We start from the raw sequence: 19,688 nt of genomic DNA, 5'->3' as shown, positions 1-19,688 counted from the left end.
GGGACTGAGGCAAGAGAATTGCTTGAACCTGGGAGGCAGAGGTTGCAGTGAGCCAAGACGGCACCACTGCACTCCAGCCTGGGCAACAGAGTGAGACTCCACCTCATTTAAAAAAAAAAAAAAAAAAAAAAAGGCTTAACTGATGAGTGCAAACTCCAAAATCCAAAATGGAAAAGTAGCATACCTAGCATGTTTGAAAACCACAGCAAATCATTTTTAAACAAGCACTGATCTATATGGCAAAATGATTTCAGTAAGTATTATGAAATAAAACAAATATTAACAATAACGGCCAGAAAATATTTATCTACAACAGCAAAAAATCATAATTAAATATTAAGTCCTAAAAAAGTAAGTGATGGATTAATATTACTTAATTATGTTAATGTCTTTTTTGAAAGAAAAGAGGGAGTGACAAGAAAAATACTTCCAAAAGAGTGAAGTCCGCAAGGATCCGAGAAGAATTTGCGTGCAAAATGACAGAACTGAAGAAAGGCATGTTCTATTTTTTTCAGCTTTATAATCCCTGTGATATCATTGATGATTTCCAATCTACTGTTTAAATGCAGAAATAAGTAAAGGCACAGGGGTTGAAGACATAAACTAAGTCTGAAGCAAATTTGAGTAATTAGAGCCCTGACGAACTTATCTTGAATTAGAAGTGTAGCTGAGTCTTGGAGGAACAGTGTATTAATTAGGAGTCCTCTGAATTAACTGCCATGTAGAATACAGTTTTTATTAAATTATAAATAATAAGGTGTGCTCATTTGAACTTTGCAGATATATTAGTATACTCAATTGTAACTATAATAATTGTCTGAACATAAACCAAAACACTTTTTTTCACTGCAGTTATTTCATCACTGACAATGCTTAGCATTGATATGCCTGGTGATCATTAAAAAACAGACCCACTTTTAGTTGGCTCTATTATTGTTTTAAAATTCAGTAATTAGTGTCTATACCCAGTATGCACCACTGCCTGACCTTGGTATGCCATTGGAGTAGGATGAATAAATCACTTTTAGTTCTTCAAAATAAAAGATTTTTTCCTCCCTAAAAAAAGAATATACGATCCGTTCTGTTACCAGACCACCTTTTTGCTGTCCAGGATGCTAGCTTTAGGATGACTTTTCCAAAAGCAATATCTATGAAAAGCATTTTACCTGTTTCCAATGACTATATGGTGAACAACCTCTAAGATGTTAAAGTGGCTGATTTTTGTAGCAAACAATAAATTCCTTCTGCTTGGGAAGGTATCAGATGGAAGTCAAACTATGCCAATCACTATCCCTGTAGTTTCTCTAAGTCACAACGTCTCTAGCAGTAGAAAGAAAATTATGCTTTTTGTCATTACCTTTTGGGAGTAAAGTTAAAGTAAAAAATGCATCCAGTCCTGAACACTCTCTTCTGTTCCACTGAGTTGGCTCAATGCAGAAGATTAGGTGAGAAGATGAGGGAGGGGGAACAGTCCAGGCACTAGAATTTAAAGGCAGCAGAGAACAGCTTCTTTAATGGAAACTGTACAATCTGACATTAGTTATGTTTTCATTAAGTTTGTGTTAAGTAATTTAGTATTGCTCCAGCATTTAAGTCAAAATATATTACCATGATTTGTGCTAAGATAGTTTTGCCTCTGCCCACACCAATCTCTCCTGCAAAACCAGAATTTCTACCAGTGCATTAGACATTGGAACACAGCTCTTACTCTGATACTTTGAAAAAAAAAAAGACCTTTTCGAGCTTTTCTTTGAAGTAGGTTAATAACTGAATAATTTGTATGTTTGAAAAGTCTGCAGTTTTCAGCTAATTGCTTATTGTTGTAATGGTCACCTAGCAAAAACATACCTTAAAATATTTGGGGCCGTACGCGGTGGCTCACGCCTGTAATCCCAGTACTTTGGGAGGCCGAGGCGGGTGGATCACGAGGTCAAGAGATCGAGACCATCCTGGTCAACATGGTGAAACCCCGTCTCTACTAAAAATACAAAAAATCAGCTGGGCATGGTGGCTCATGCCTGTAATCCCAGCTACTCAGGAGGCTGAGGCAGGAGAATTGCCTGAACCCAGGACGCGGAGGTTGCGGTGAGCCGAGATTGCGCCATTGCACTCCAGCCTGGGTAAAAAGAGTGAAACTCCGTCTCAAAAAAAAAAAAAAAAAAAAAAAAATTTGGAATGTTTTAATAGTTTCAATTAATTAGACTCTTCAAGAGGCAAGCAATGCAAACAATTGACTTGTGTGAATTTAAAACATAGAATGCCCGAGGCTTTCTTTGTGTGAGGAATTTTACTGTAAGATGGTCTATTTTGTCTGCAGAAAATATGAAGAAAGTTTTCCAAGAGCAAAGAGTTTAGGGACTATAAAGTTTTTTAAGGCTAGCAGATTTTTTCCCTATCTAGTGCTACTCAAAGCCTTCAATATGCTAATTCAGATTCAATATGCTAATCTCAACCGTGAAGTGGATATGTGATGATGACATGTTTACAAATTTGCCACCTAATTCTTTTTTTTTTTTTTTTTTTTTTTTTTTTTTGAGACGGAGTTTCGCTCTTGTTACCCAGGCTGGAGTGCAATGGCGCGATCTCGGCTCACCGCAACCTCCACCTCCTGGGTTCGGGCAATTCTCCTGTCTCAACCTGAGTAGCTGGGATTACAGGCACGCGCCACCATGCCCAGCTAATGTTTTGTATTTTTAGTAGAGACGGGGTTTCACCATGTTGACCAGGATGGTCTCGATCTCTTGACCTCGTGATCCACCCGCCTCGGCCTCCCAAAGTGCTGAGATTACAGGCTTGAGCCACCGCGCCCGGCCTTAATTCTTTTTTTCATGGAGTATCTTCTGGAACTTAGCATTCCATAGAACCTACTTAAGAAACTTTTCTATATCTTTACTATGTCTCAGATGGAACCCATGGGAAAATTGCATGTTTCTGTCCTTAAGATCTCTTTGATTCCTTTCATTGAATTCCACATCTTATGCTTAGAAATTTGTGTCCCACATTTTCCTGCTACCAGAAAAGGAAATAATCATAATCTTCCCAGTTGAATTGGAGAGACTCTAAAGTGTTCCCTAAGGAAATTTGATGCTATGGGAAATACATGAACTTGAAATAACATTTGAATGCCTTAAATGGTGCTTGCCACATTGTAGATACAGGTGAATGTCCATTTGACCCCTTCTCCAATTATCTTTGAAAAATGAAGATTTCTTTGTTAAATTTGCTTCAGAATACATATTGAGTACGGGCCTACAACCTCTCTAAATGCTACTTGTTATTTAGTGACTGTGATACAGTGAGCATGTGACACGAGTCCACCTTAGATGAAAAAATGTTAAAATAACTTAGTAATAAGACAGTCTTATCTACCAGACAAAAACAATCAGTGGACATATGTTAGCCATTAAGACCCATGGGATCTATCAGCACTAGCTGAAGAAAGTGACTTGCAAGGAAGACTTTGAAATAACAATATTTGATTTAGCCATCATTCTCTTACATTATACAATTATACAAAGTCAATTTGAAGCTAAGACATTTATGAGAAAATCATGTTATTTAAAAATTATGAGTGATTTACTTGATTTGGTGCAAGAGCTTTATGTCTCTAGCTTCTACTCACAATCTAAGCTAAGTAGGTTAGAGGGAAGGAAGTTACATTCATTTCCTATATACGTTGAGTAGATGTGCTCTCTTGTTTAATTCTAACATCAATGCAATGGAGGGCTTATTAATATCCCACTTTTACAAATAAATTTGTGGCATATAAATCAGAAGTAAAATGCTCAAGATTACAAGCTATTATGTCTGGACAGAGTCAGGATTGTGAAACCAGATTTACTGAGTTTCAAAACACTAGTGGTATTGCACCAACCTTAGGATTTTGCTTAACAGGATATTTTTCATAATATTTAAAAAATATAGTAAGTTTTCAAGTGAATTAAAAAATTAGTTAGCAAAAATGTAATTTTCCATGTGATCCTCAAGTAACACTATTGATATTAAACTAGGGACTCCTGCGTCTTTATTTGTGATGGTTGTTTTATGTTTACATATTTTATATGTCAACTTGACTGGGCCATTGTGTGCCCAGACATTTGATCAAACATTATCCTGGGTGTGTCTGAGAGCACATTTCTGGATATGAATCAATAGATTGAGTAAAGTAAATCATCCTTCCTAATGTGGGTGGCTCTCACCCAATTAACCAAAGACCTGACAGAACAAAAGCCTTAAGGAACAAAGAATTCCTCCTGCCTCTGACCACTTTGAGCTGAGACATCAGTCTTTTGCTGTCTTTGAACTCAAGTGAAAATACTGGCTCTTTTGAGTCTTGAGACTGCCTGCTCAAGACTGAACATGTACCATGGTCTCTTCTGGTTCTCAGGTCTTTGAACTTAGACAAGAACTACAATATTAGCTTTCCTGGTCTCCAGCTTGCCAGCTGCAGATCTTGGAACTCCTCCCCCCTCCATAACCACATGAGCCAACTCCTTTTTATATGTCACTTCATATATATATGAAGTCAATTTGAAGCTAAGATATAATATATGTATATATATGCACATACACACACATATATAATATATACACACACATAAAGTATGTATACATACATCTGATTATATATATACATATAGAGAGAGAGACATATATATGTATATATCCTACTGGATCTTTTTCTTTGGAGAACTCTGGATAATCTGGAGAATACATTAAGATAATTTCAGTGGGAAAGTAAAAGTATTATTTATTGTTAGCAGATTAGTATTATCAGTATTCAAGTTATTTCCATTATAATATGTCTTACAGAGAAGTTTCATATTTTGTGATTTTTATATTTGCTTTCCTGTCAGGGAAAATGCTTATTTCTGGGGTGCATCCAAGTCCTGTCACTTTTTCAGCTATTTGGGGGCACAGAATTCACTAGAATTTGCTTTCCCTGAAAAGGCACATTTGTCCTGCACTGGGAACTTGAAGTATCGTTAGAGTAGTGGCTCTAAACTTGGGAAATCTTAGTCCTTGTTGACAGCGCTGGAACCTCTTATCATGAACACACACACACATACCACACATACATGTACATGTGCACACTCACATAAGTTTGTATCAATTTTAGTTTTGAAACCCTTTTTCTGACGTGTTTATCAAAGTCTCTAATGTTTTCTCCAGGAAACAACTGAAAAGGGTTTCAGGAGTCAGAGAAAAGCAGACCCAGAAATGAATGCTTACGAATGACAAACTAGAAAACAAAAGAGAAAAGAATGAAGACCAAGGGCAGACCTGAGATCTGCTGGGTATGAACATTTTCTATTAGTCACTTATTTCATTCAACAAACTTACAAAACACTTAATATGTGTAAGACACTTTGGAATGCATGGAGATAAATCAAACCCAAATTTTACCCTCATGATTTTACAATCAGCAAGGGAAAGGTTATTTGTTCATATGAATCTAAAAACTGGTAGGTGCTATAATGGAGGTTTGAGTAAAACGATACAGGTCTGAGAGAGGCTGTTGTCATCTGGGGTGACCCAGAAAAGCTTCCTGGAAGTGGTAGCACTGGAAGATGACATTGAAGGATGAGTATACCTTGGCACTTGGAGATGTGCATTATGCTCCAGGCAGAAAGAATAGGATAAACAAAGTCATGGAGGAGAGACGTGGCAATACGTGTGGCTGCATGGCCGGACTAGAGATCAGGCATGGGGCCATTGTAGGTATTGTGGGAAGCTTGGTTAAAAATAAGAAGGATTTTTCCCCTCATTAGTCATCTTGAGCCTTAGAAAAATTTAGAGCCAAGGACATATCTGAAGAAACATGTCCTTTTGAAAGACTGATATGGCAGTGGTGTAGTCTGGATTGAAGCAACGACAGACTAGATTGTGAAAAACCTGCAGGGAATTTAACTTAACTAAAATGGAATGAAAGAGAAACAAAAGGAACACGTTGCAGAGGTTTGTTGTTCCCATAACACACTTCTAAGGCTGCTTTGAAATAAACTTGGGCTAACATTTTGAATGCAAAACCACCACTGAGGCATATCTGCAACAGCTTTGCCAGTTCCTGGGGTAGACAGGGATTACTGGGACTTCTCAGTCACTAACACCTGAAGGTATGAAACAGCCAAGATGTCCAAGTAGAAAGAATGAAGTTTAGAGACATAAAACAATGAGAGACATAAGTTCTGTGTCGAAACAAATTTGGACACAGAAACCCTGTCAATAGTCTTTAATCAGAAGTGCTCTGGATCAGAGACTTGTAGTCTTGGGTTAAAGGAAATAAGTATCAACTATCAGAGATGAGATACACATGCTATATATCTCATTTATAGATACACAGGCACACAGTGTGTGGCAGAATTGGGCTTCCTATGTTCTTGTTGATTCTCTCGCCTTTTGAGAATGAACACACATTAAAAAAAAAAAATCCACAAACACTGCCCACAGTGACTTCGTTTAAATATCCTTCCCTCAGGGTGATATGTGATTTCATTATCTCACATATTTCATGTTTTTTGATTGAAGGTGAGCAAAGGGTCAGCTATTTGTAGCCTGTTATAGAAAATGCTTCTTAATGAAAAGGCAACACAGATTTAAATTTACTTAATGTTCATTCTCACTTTTTTTCCCTTCACATAGCATTTCCCTTTCTTTTACCATATTTTTGAATCTCAGAAAAATATTTTTCTCTGAATTTAAGAATCCATTTTAAGTGATTTGGAAGTTTTATTATATGAAATAAAAATGAAAGACAAAAATTATGTACAAGAACGAAAAGGAATGTTTGTTTAGTGAATCAGAAACTAATGGAAGTAAACAGAAAGCACGTAAAATAAAAGCATTTTTATAGCATGTACAATGCTGTACATATTTCTGTCACTTTGAAAAATGGCTTTTAAAATTTACTAATAGCGTTTCCAAATTGCTAAATTGATTGTAATTTAATAGGAAAATAAAAAGCTTTTTTTTTTTTTGCTCATTTTGCAATGCTTACTTGAAAAAGAAATGAAAAGTTATGCAGATTAAAGCCTTTCCAGAATAAGGGGAATGGCCAAGAAAAGAACATATCATGTCTGCTCTACCAGCCTGAATTGCAAGAAATTGGTTTATAATTTCTTTGAGTAAAATCTAAAGCATGTACTCTCTTATTCATACACAAATGCTAAGTTAAACATTTATATGTGAAGCTAGGAAATGCATATAATTTTAGAGTAGAAAATATACTGAGATTAAATTAAAATGGGAATGCAATTCTGTATTTCCTTTATTTTAGCTTATAAGTTTTCTACATTTAAGTATGTCTTCAGTCAAGGTTAAATATCAAAAACTGTCTGAAAAGGTCAGATATTGAGTTAATTTTTTACTTATCTACGGTACTAAGTGACTAAAATTAGACAAGTAAAAAAATCGGCAAATAATGAAGATGATTGCTCATTTCAGTCAAGATTTTCAGCTCTCTCCTGCAAGATATTTCACCATCAGTTGAAATATTTCAACTAGTCAGTGGTAGCAAATGTAAGAGATGTCAGTTCTATTCTCTGCATATGTGCTTCTTCTCTGGTAAAGGTACCATTGTTTTTGAAGCTTTCCATTCCTCAAATTGTCTTCACTCTCTTGATCCACCCAAGGATCAGCTTAGATAGGACTTCATCTTCAAGATCCAATTCAATGGCTTATATAACTACTCATCTCTGATCATTAAGACTTGGGCACTTGGCCAAGTCTTCCTCTTTGCCCCATTCACCTACACTTTTAGTGACCACGTGGATACATTCTTCTCTCAATCAGTATCCTTGAACGCTTCCATTTCTTTCATGTTCTTACTCTCACTGAACCTATCTTTTTACTTCATTGACACTTCGTGCCTTTTCACTCCTTCTTTTTCTCCCCTACTTGCTTCACTTATTGATATGAAATAAAGTCAAGACTTCATCATCCGTAAACTTAGTATTTTATTTACTGCACTCTCAAATACCTTATTCCTTGTTCTTTCATTTGGTCATACTATAACCCTGGTTCAACTTACCATTATACTTTTTCTACTTTTACACCTAGATGACTCCTAGAAAACAAGCTATACAAGAAGGTGGATTGATTTCATTAAAAATCTGTAGGTTCCAACTTTAGACAGTTACATAAACTTTCTTCATAATTTTGCCCCCAGCCTGACTGATTGGACTTGCAACAGCCAAGCTGAGCATCTGACTCTCTTTCCTTGTGCTTCTGTTCCACCACTTCTCTTTTAATTTCAGCAGAACCTATTGTTTCCAGTTTCACATGTGAAATAGTAGGCATCAATAAGACTCTGAGAGTTTAGCATTTCACCAACAAATATATACCTCCCTTCTTCTAATCTACAGATCTATATATCAACCCATCTACTAGATAGCTTTTTTGGAATGTCCTAAAAGTACTTCTGTGTTCAAAATGAAACATACAACCATTCCTATACTATTTTAATATTTCCTATAACCAGATGACTAGCTGATAGACTGGATTAATAAAATCCTATTTCTTATAGGAAATCCAGTTTACCAGAAAACTAGAGTCTACATTTCTCTCCAGTCTCTAAACTCTTTTCATACTTAGTGTCAAGGTTCTTCAGTTTACAGTGGCTACCATTCAATCCAAGCTTAATCATTTATTGCTCCATGTTTTCCAAATGCTTCAGATATTTAAATTCTAACTCTCCATTAAAGCATCCACCTCCTCAAATTTAGTAACAATGTCTCAAATTAATTTGATTTTCTGTAGAAACAGGTGTTTAGTAAGTGCTTAATAAGTGTTTTCTTATAAGAAATGAAACGATGTAGTAATGACTCAAAACAAACAATAAACTTGGATGAAGTTAATAAATCTGTTCCTGGAACCAAAAGTCTGCCACTGGGATACTGTTTTGTATTATATGAACCAATGTTAACTTACTCATTTGTTAATTTTTGTTTATTAAGTAAAACAAAACAACATAACTTCAGAGCTCAGTAAGTAAGTTTTTTCGAGATGTAAAGCCAGGCTCCAAAAGATTTTGGCTTACCAGAGTCCCCTCAGTAAGCAGTCATGACAAGACAAGCCTCTTCCCTCTGGCCACATATTCTTTCACAATACCATAAAACCAAGATAAAGGACGCTGGTCTCAACTGCAATCTACATGGCAGCATACCTTGCAATATTTAGGAGACAAGAGAAAGAGGGAGTCAATCAATTGCTAATTTCTTATATTCGAAGTTTTTAAAAAAATGTGTGTACCAGGTACTTTTCCCACTATGTTCAGGAGAGAAGTTCTGTTTCCTACATTCATTTTCTTCCTGACATTACTACAAAAATATTCATTGAGAATTTGGTGGTGAAAGGATATAACCTGCTATGAAACACTTAAGCAGCAAAAATGTAGCTTCAAGTTACCTTGATTGGGATGAGTATAAGGAAGATATTAGGAATATTTAATCCAACTATTAATGGGATTGCATATAAACAACTATCTCTCCTGTAATTTAAAAACCTGATATTCTTTATTATGCTCTCATTTAATTGTAGCAAAATCTTCATTAATTTAGATATTGCCCCAAAATATTTTTTCCATTAGAAATTATGTTGTTTCAAGACTTCCGCCGAGATGGCCACCTAGGAAAAGCTCCAATCTGCAGTTCCCAGGGAGAGCGATCCAGAAGGTGATTGATCTCCACATTTCCAACCAAGGTACCAGGTTCATCTTATTGGGACTGGTTAGAGAGTGGGCTGGGTGGGTTCCACCCCCACAAAAACCAGCAAGCTAAGATCCACTGGTTTGAAATTCTCACAGCTCAACCTGGGACATTCAGTGCGTGGTGGTGGCAGGGTGGGTGGCAATTGCCATTACTGATGCTTGGGTAGGCAGTTCTAAACTCACATGTGTAAATGAAGTCACTGGGCAGTTTACAGAGCAACCGGGAGGCACCCATGGCAGCTCTCAGCAAGGCCTCTGCAGGCATACTGTAACAAGACTCCCTTCTTGCTGGGCAGGGCATCTTTAAAAAGGGCAGCAGCCCACATCAGGGACTTATAAATAAAGCCCCCACCTTCCTGGGATACAGCACCTGGGAAAAAGGGCAGTTGTGGGTTCCACTTCAGCAGACTTAAACGTCCCTGCCCAGCAGCTTTGAAGGGGAGCAATGGAGCTCCCAGCACAGCAATTGAACTCTGATAAGGGGCAGACTGCCTGCTCAAGTGGCTCCCTAACCCCCATTTATGCTGACAAAGAGATACCTCACACAGGATAGCTCTGGCTGACAACTGGCGAGTATCCTTCTGGGATGAAGCTACCAGAGGAAGGAACAGGCAGCAATCTTTGGTGTTCTGCAGCCCCCACGGGTGATTCCCAGGCAAGCAGGGTCTGGAGTGGACCTCCAGCAGACCTGTAGCAGGGGGCTGTATTAGAAGGAAAGCTAAAAAACAGAAAGAAATAGCTTCAATAGCAATAGAAAGGATGGCCGCTCAGAGACCCCAACCAAGAGTCACCAACTTCAAAGACCAAAGGTAGATAAACCCATGAAGATGAGAAGAAACCAGCAAAATAAAGCTGAAATCACCAAAAACCAGAATGCCTCTTCTCCTCCAAGGGATTACAACTCCTCACCAGCAAGGGAACAAAACTGAATGGAGAATGAGTTTGATGAACTGACAGAAGCAGGCTTCAGAAGGTGGGTAATAACAAACTTCTCCAAGTTAAAGGAGCATGTTATAATCCAATACAAAGAAACTAAGAACCTTGAACAAAGGTTAGACAAATTGCTAATCACAATAACCAGCATAGAGAAGAGCATAAATGACTTGATGGAGCTGAAAAACACAGCATGAGAACTTCATGAAGCATACACAAGATTCTTTTTTTTTTTTTTAATATATATTTTATTGCATTTTAGGTTTAGGGTACATGTGAAGAACATGCAAGATTGTTGCATAGGTACATACGTGGGAATATGGTTTGCTGCCTTCCTCCCTATCACCTATATCTGGCATTTCTCCGCATGTTGTTATCCCTCCCCAACTCCCCACCCACGGCAGTCCGTCTGCTAGTTCCCCCCAACTGACCCCAGTAAGTGATGCTCCCCTCCCTGTGTCCATGTGCTCTCATTGTTCAACACCCGCCTATGAGTGAGAACATGTGGTATGTGATTTTCTGTTCTTGTGTCAGTTTGCTGAGAATGATGGTTTCCAGGTTCATCCATGTCCCTACAAAGGACACAAACTCATCATTTCTGATGGCTGCATAGTATTCCATGGCGTATATGTACCACATTTTCCCTGTCCAGTCTAACATCAATGGGCATTTGGGTTGGTTCCAAGTCTTTGCTATTGTAAACAGTGCTGCAGTGAACATTCATATGCATGTGTCCTTATGATAGAACAATTTATAATCCTTTGGATATATATCCAGTAATGGGATTGCTTGATCAAATGGAATTTCTATTTCTAGGCCCTTGAGAAATCACCACACTGTCTTCCACAATGGTTGAACTAATTTACACTCCAACCAACAGTGTAAAAGTGTTCCTATTTCTCCACATCCTCCCCAGCATCTTTTGTCTCCTGATTTTTTAATGATTGCCATTCTAACTGGTGTGAGATGGTATCTCAATGTGGTTTTGATTTGCATTTCTCTGATGACCAGTGATGATGAGCATTTTTTCATATGTTTGTTGGCCTCATAAATGTCTTCTTTTGAAAAGTGTCTGTTCATATTCTTTGCCCATTTTTGAGTGAGCTTGTTTGTTTTTTTCCTTGTAAATCTGTTTTAGTTCTTTGTAGATTCTGGATATTAGCCCTTTGTCAAATGGGTAGATTGCAAAAAGTTTTTCCCATTCTGTTGGTTGCCAGTTCACTATAATGATGTTTCTTTTGCTGTGCAGAAGCTCTGGAGCTTAATTAGGTCCCATTTGTCTATTTTGGCTTTTGTTGCCAATGCTTTTGGTGTTTTAGTCATGAAGTTCTTGCCAATGCCTATGTCCTGAATGGTTTTGCCTAGGTTTTCTTCTAGGGTTTTTATGGTGTTAGGTCTTATGTTTAAGTCTTTAATCCATCTGGAGTTAATTGTAGTGTAAGGTGTCAGGAAGGGGTCCAGTTTCTGCTTTCTGCACATAGCTAGCCAGTTTTCCCAACACCATTTATGAAACAGTGAATCCTTTCCCCATTGCTTGATTTTGTGGGGTTTGTCAAAGATCAGATGGTTGTAGATGTGTGGCATTGCCTCCAAGGCCTCTGTTCTGTTCCATTGGTCTATATCTCTGTTTTGGTACCAGTACCATGCTGTTTTGATTACTATAGCCTTGTACTATAGTTTGAAGTGAGGTAGTGTGATGACTCCAGCTTTGTTCTTTTTGCTTAGAATTGACTCGGCTATGTGGGCTCTCTTTTGGTTCTATATGACATTTAAGGTGGTTTCTTCCAGCTCTGTGAAGAAAGGTCAGTGGTAGCTTGATGGGGGTAGCGTTGAATCTATGAATTGCTTTGGGCAGTATGGCCATTTTCACGATATTGATTCTTCCTAACCATGAGCATGGAATGTTTCTCCATCTGTTTGTGTCCTCTCTTATTTCATTGAGCAGTGGTTTTTAGTTTTTGAAGAAGTCCTTTACATCCTTTGTTAGCTGTATTCCTAGCTATTTTATTCTCTTTGTAGCAATTGTGAATGGCAGTTCCTTCTTGATTTGGCTCTTTTTAAGTCTGTTATTTGTGCATAGGAATGCTTGTGATTTTTGCACATTGATTTTGTATCCTGAGACTTTGCTGAAGTTGCTTATCAGTTTCAGGAGATTTTGGGCTGAGACATGGGGTCTTCTAAATATAGAATCCTTTCGTCTGCAAATAAAGATAATTTGACTTGGTCTTTTCCTAATTGAGTACACTTTATTTCTTTTTCTTCCCTGACTGCTCTGGCTAGAAATTCCAGTACTATATTGCATAGGAGTGGTGAGAGAGGGCATCCTTGTCTAGTGCCAGATTTCAAAGGGAATCCTTCCACTTTTTGCCCGTTCACTATGATATTGGCTGTGGGTTTGTCATAAATAGCTTTTATTATTTTGAGATACGTTCCATCAATACCTAGTTTATGGAGGGTTTTTAGCATAAAGGGCTGTTGAATTTTGTCAAAGGCCTTCTCTGCATCAATTGAGATAATCATGTGGTTTTTGTCTTTGGTTCTGTTTATGTGGTGAATTACGTTTATAGACTTGCATATGCTGAACCAAGCTTGCATCCCTGGGATGAAGCCTACTTGATCGTGATGGATAGTTTTTTGATGTGCTGTTGCAGTCGGTTTGCCAGTATTTTACTGAATATTTTTGCATCTATGTTCATCATGGGTATTGGCCTGAAGTTTTTGTTGTTGTTGTTGTTGAGTATCTGCCAGGTTTTGGAATCAGGATGATATTGGTCTTATAAAATGATTTGGGAAGGATTCCCTCTTTTTGGATTGTTTGGAATAGTTTCAGAAGGAATGATACCAGGTCCTCTTTATATGTCTGGTAGAATTTGGCTGTGAACCCACCTGGTCCTGGTCTTTTTTTGGTTGGTAGGCTATTAGTTGCTGCCTCAACTTCAACCTTTGTTATTGGTCTATTCAGGGTTTCAACTTCTTCCTGGTTTAGGGTTTGGAGGATGCAAGTGTCCAGGAATTTATCCATTTCTCCAGGTTTACTGGTTTATGTGCATAGAGTTGTTTGTAGTAATCTCTGATGGTGGTTTGTATTTCTGTGGAATCTGTGGTGATATCCCCTTTATTGTTTTTTATTGCATCTATTTGATTATTCTCTCTTTTCTTTTTTATTAATCTGGCTAGTGGTCTCTTTTGTTGATCTTTTCAAAAAACCAGCTCCTTGATTTATTGATTTTTGAAGGGTTTTTTGTGTGTCTATCTCCTTCAGTTCTGCACTGATCTTAGTTGTTTCTTGTCTTCTGCTAGCTTTTGAGTTTTTGTCATCTTGCTCCTCTAGCTCTTTCCATTTTGATGATAGGGTGTCGATTTTAAATCTTTCCTTGTTTCTCATGTGGGTATTTATTGCTATATATTTTCCTCTAGACACTGCTTTAAATGTGTCCCAGAGATTCTGGTACATTGTTGGTTTCAAAGAGCATCTTTATTTCTGCCTTCATTTCATTGTTTATGCAGTCAACATTCAAGAGCCAGTTCAGTTTTCATGAAGCTGTGTGGTTCAGGGTTAGTTAGTTTCTGAAATCTGAGTTCTAATTTGATTGTACTGTGGTCCGAGAGAGTGTTATGATTTCCACTCTTTTGCATTTGCTAAGGAGTGATTTACAATTATGTGGTCAATTTTAGAGTAGGTATGATGTGGTGCTGAGAAGAATGTATATTCTGTGGATTTGGGGTGGAGAGTTCTGTAGATGTCTATTAGGTTTGCTTGGTTCAGGTCTGAGTTCAAATCCTGAATATCCTTGTTAATTTTCTGTCTCATTGATCTGTCTAATATTGACAATGGGGTGTTAAAGTCTCCCACTGTTATTGTTTGGGAATCTAAGTCTCTTTGTAGGTAGTTAAGAACTTGCTTTATGTATTTGGGTACTCCTGTATTGGGTGTGTATATATTTAGGATCGTTAGTTCCTCTTGTTGCATTGATCCTTTTACCATTATGTAATATCCTTTATTTCTTTTGATCTCTGTTGGCTTAAAGTCTATTTTATCAGAGACTAGGATTGCAACTCCTGCTTGCTCTCTCTCTCTCTCTCTCTCTCTCTCTCTCTCTCTCTCTCTCCCCATTTGCTTGGTAAATATTCCTCCATACCTTTATTTTGAGCCTATGTAAATCCTTGCATGTGAGATGAGTTTCCTGGATACAGCACACCAATAGATTTTGGCTTTTTATCCAATTTGCCAGTCTGTGTCTTTCGATTTGGGCATTTAGCCTATTTACATTGAGGGTTAATATTGTTATGTGTGAATTTGATCCTCCATTTTGCTGCTAGCTGGTTGTTTTGCCTGTTAGTTGATTCAGTTTCTTCATTGTGTTGATGCTGTTTACCATTTGGTATATTTTTGGAGTGGCTGGTACTGGTTATTCCTTTCTATGTTTAGTGCTTCTTCCAGGAGCTCTTTTAGAGCAGGTCTGATGGTGATGAAATCTCTGGGTAATTAATTGCTTGTTCATAAAGGATTTTATTTCTCCTTTGCTTATGAAACTTAGTTTGTCTGGATATGAAATTGTAGGTCATCTTTTCTTTAAGGATGTTGAATATTGGCCCTCACTATTCTGGCATGTAGGGTTTCTGCTGAGAGATCTGCTGTGAGTCTGATGGGCTTCCCTTTGTGGGTGACCAACCTTTCTCTCTGGTTGCCCTTAGCATTTTCTCCTTCACTTCAACCCTGGTGAATCTGACAATTATGTGCCTTGGGGTTGCTCTTCTTGAGGAATATTTTTGTGGTATTCTCTGTATTTCCTGGACTTGAATATTGGCCTGCCTTGCTAGGTTGGGGAAGTTTTCCTGGATAATATCCTGAAGAGTGTTTTCCAGCTTGGATTCATTCTCTCTGTCACATTCAGATACACCTATTAAATGTAGATTAGGTCTTTTCACATAATCCCATATTTCTTAGAGGTTTTGTTCATTTATTTTTACTCCTTTTTCTCTAATCTTGCTTTCTCTTTTTATTTCATTGAGTTGATCTTCAACCTTTGATATCCTTTCTTCTGCTTGGTCAGTTTGGCTATTGAAGCTTGTGTATGCTTCGTGAAGTTCTCTTGCTGTGTTTTTCAACTCCATCAATTTATTTATATTCCTCTCTAAGCTGTTTATTCTCATTAGCATTTCATCAAACCTTTTTTCAATGTTTGTAGTTTCTTTGCATTGGGTTAGAACATGTTCTTTTAGCTCAGAGAAGTTTCTTATTGCCCACCTTCTGAAGCCTGTTTCTGTCAGTTCATCAGACTCATTCTCCATCCAGTCTTGTTCTCTTGCTGGTCAGGAGTTGTGATCCCTTGGAGGAAGAGAGGCATTCTGGTTTTGGGTGTTTTCATCCTTTTTGAACTACTTCCTTCCCACATTTGTGGATTTATTTACCCATGGTCTTTGTAGTTGGTGACTTTCAGATGGGGTCTCTGAGTGGACATCCAGTTTGTTAATGATGATGTTATTTCTTTCTTAGTTTTCCTTCTAACAGTCAGGCCCCTCTGCTGCAGGACTGCTAGAGGTCCACTCCAGACCCTGCTTGCCTGGGCATCAACTGTAGCAGATGCAGAACAGTAAGGGTTGCTGCCAGTTTCTTCTTCTGCTATCTTTGTCCCAGAAGGATACCCACCAGATGTCAGTCTGAGCTCTCCTTTATGAGGTTACTCTTTGGATTTATGGGGTCAGGGAACTGCTTGAGGAGACAGTCTATCCTTTATAGGAGCTCAAGTGCTGAGCTGTGAGCTCCATTATTCCCTTCAGAGCTGCAGGGCAGGTATGTTTAAATCTGCTGCAGCAGAACTCATAAACACCTTTTTTCCCCCAGGTGCTCTGACCCAGGAAGGTAGGGCTTTATTTATATGTTTCTGTTATTCTGCTGCCTTTTTTCAGGGATGCCCTGCCCAGTGAGGAGGCAGCCTAGTCAAATAGTTAGAACTGCCTCAGCAATGGCAGACATCCCTCCCCCACAGAGCTGGACCACCCCAGGTTCAGCTGTGCTTTCTGTGAAACTCTCAATCCAGAGCATTTGATTGCTGGTCTTTGTGGGGGTGGGACTGGCTGAGTCTGATCACTTGGCTCCCTGCATCAGACCCCCCTTTTTTTTCAGTTGAACAGGCAAGTGTGTCTCCAAGGTGTTCCAGTCCCCCGTGGAAAAGGTGCCTGGATTTGTGTGAGTTTTGTGCAGAGACCCACTGTGCTGGTTGAAACAGCCATGCTGGAGATTTGTGGCACTTTTTTGCCCAGGAATCTCCTGGTCTAGCTTCCTGTTTCAGTTCCCTTTTTATCATCAGTTGAATGGGCAACTCTGTCTCCCAGGTGCTCCAGTAACCAGCTGAAATGGCACCCAAACCTGTGTGAGTTTTTTGTGCAGAGACCCACTGTGTGGCCCAAAACAGCCATGCTGGAGACCCATGGTGCTACCCCGCCATGAATCTCCTGTTCTGTGGGCAATAAGCCATCTGGAAATGTGGCAACCACTCACCCTCCCTGCTCTTGCTGGGAGCTGCAATCTAGAGCTACTCCTACTAGGCCATCTTGGATCCTTCTGCAAACACAAGTTTCGGTAGCCAAATCAACCAAGCAGAAGAAAGGATATCAGATTTTGAAGTTCAACTCAATGAAATAAAGGCAAGAAGATGGCCGTTTAGGAACAGCTCAGGATTGCAGCTCCCAGTGAAAGCGCAGAGGGTGAGTGGACGCCACGTTTTTATTGCCCACAGACTAGGAAACACTCCTGGGCGGAGGAGCTCCACGGTTGCCAGCGCGGCTGTGCCGGCCAGCGCCGCTGCTTTGCCCCGCGCGGCTGCTTTGTCGGCGCCCCAGAGCAGCGGTTCTCCATACAAAATACACCAGTCTGGGTGCCCTTTTGGCTGGCGACTGGAGCCACGGGAAGTCGCCCATTCACCGGTTCAAAAAGGAGACTGAGCAGAGAACCAGGACAGTAGATTCCAGGGCCAAAAAAAAAAAAAAATGCCACAAACCTCAGTGCCGCTGTTTAAGCCAGCGCAGTGAGTGGCCGCAGGGGAAAACAAACAGACCCCGGCGCCTCTTCAACAGGCGACTGGAACACCAACTTAAAAAAGGCTCTGAGGCAGGGAGCCAGGCGATCAGGCTCGGCTGGTCCCACACCCCACAAAAGAACAGCAATCAGAAACTCTGGATTGAGAGTTTCACAGCAAGCAAAGCTGAACCCGGGATGTTCCAGCTCCGTGGGGGAGGGGCGTCCACCATTACCAAGGCAGCCCACCACGACAGAGGTAGTCGGCCAATGCTGAGGCAGCCCACCGTTGCCAAGGCAACCTGCCATTGCTGAGGGAGCCCGCCGTTGCCAAGGCAACCCGCCATTGCTGAGGCAGCCCGCCGTTGCCAAGGCAACCTGCCATTGCTGAGGCAGCCCGCTGTTGCCAAGGCAACCCGCCACAGCAAAGAGACTCCGCCTCAACACAGGCGGGCCACCATCGCCAAAGCAGTTCTAACTACACCCATATAAACAGGACTGCAGGGAAGTTCACTCGGCAGCAGGGCGGAGCCCACAGCAGCTCAGCAAAGCTGCTATAGGCAGACAGTGACTAGGCTGCCTCCTTGCTGGGCTGGGCAGGTCTGAAGGAAAAAAAAAAAAAAAGGCGGCGGCAACATAACGGAAACTCATAAATAAAGCCCTAAATCCCTGGGACAGAGCACCTGGGAACAAAAAGCAGTTTATGAGTTCTGCTGCAGCAGACCTAAAAGTACCTGCCCAGCAGCTCTGAATGAACAACAACAGAGCTTGCAGCTCACCATTTGAGCTCCTATAAAGAAGAAACTGTCTCCTCAAGCAGCTCCCTGACCCCTATATATCCAAAAAGACACCTCATAAAAGAGAGATCAGATTGACACTAGGCGGGTATCCGTCTGGGACAAAGATAGCAGAAGAAGAAAACTGGTAACAACCCTTGCTGTAGAGCAGCTGCTGCAGGTGAACCCCAGGCAAGCAGGGCCTGGAGTGAACCTCAGCAGACCTACGGCAGAGGGGCCAGACTGTCAGAAGGAAAACCAAGAAACAGAAATAACCTCATCATCAACAAACAGAACGTCAATCTGAAAGATTTGAGACCCAATCTGAAAGCCAGCAACTACAAAGATGACAGGTGGATAAATCCTTAAAGATGGGAAGAAACCAGCGCAAAAAGGATGAAAATGCCCGAAACCAGAACACCTCTCCTCCTAAAAGGGATCACAACTTCTCACCAGCAAGGGAACAAGGTTGGATGGAGAACGAGTGTGATGAAATGACAGAATCAGACTTCAGAAGGTGGGTAGTAAGAAACTTCTGTGAACTTAAAGAACATGTTCTAACCAAATGCAAAGAAACTAAGAATCTTGAAAAAAGATTTGATGAAATGCTAACGAGAATGGACAAAATAGAAAGGAATATAAGTGAATTGATGGAGCTGAAAAACGCAACACGAGAACTTCGTGAAGCATGCACAAGTATCAACAGCCGAATTGACCAAGCAGAAGAAAGGATATCAGAGGTCGAAGATCAACTCAATGAAATAAAACGGGAAGGCAAGACTGGAGAAAAAAGGTTAAAAAGGAATGAACAAAGTCTCCAAGAAATGTGGGACTATGTGAAAAGACCTAATCTATGTTTGATAGGCGTACCTGAATGCGACGAAGAGAATGAATCCAAGCTGGAAAACACTCTTCAGGATATTATCCAGGAAAACTTCCCAAACCTAGAAAGGCAGGCAAACATTCATGTCCAGGAAATACAGAGACCCCACAAAGATATTCCTCAAGAAGAGCAACCCCAAGGCACATAATCGTCAGATTCACCAGGGTCGAAATGAAGGAGAAAATACTAAGGGCAGCCAGAGAGAAAGGTCGGGATACCCACAAAGGGAAGCCCATCAGACTCTCACAGCAGATCTCTCAGCAGAAACCCTACACGCCAGAATAGTGGGGGCCAATATTCAACATCCTTAAAGAAAAGAACTTTCAACCCAGATTCTCCTATCCAGCCAAACTAAGCTTCATAAGTGAAGGA

At 39.8% G+C, this 19,688-nt stretch overlaps 1 long non-coding RNA gene across 1 annotated transcript; it reads right to left on the bottom strand.

The window, feature by feature from the left end:
* Window positions 1-784: 784 nt before the first annotated feature.
* LOC116526243 lies at window positions 785-10,104 on the bottom strand. Its single transcript, XR_004258042.1, has 3 exons — window positions 9,890-10,104; window positions 9,038-9,163; window positions 785-1,479 (listed from the first exon to the last, which is right to left on the bottom strand). It is a non-coding gene; the product is annotated as an uncharacterized LOC116526243 (long non-coding RNA).
* Window positions 10,105-19,688: the final 9,584 nt, after the last annotated feature.

This window comes from Sapajus apella, unplaced genomic scaffold (assembly GCF_009761245.1).
Source record: "Sapajus apella isolate SASKATOON/1434 unplaced genomic scaffold, GSC_monkey_1.0 scaffold50, whole genome shotgun sequence".
Classification (NCBI taxonomy): domain Eukaryota; kingdom Metazoa; phylum Chordata; class Mammalia; order Primates; family Cebidae; genus Sapajus; species Sapajus apella.
This window is presented reverse-complemented; position numbering and strand designations above follow the sequence as displayed.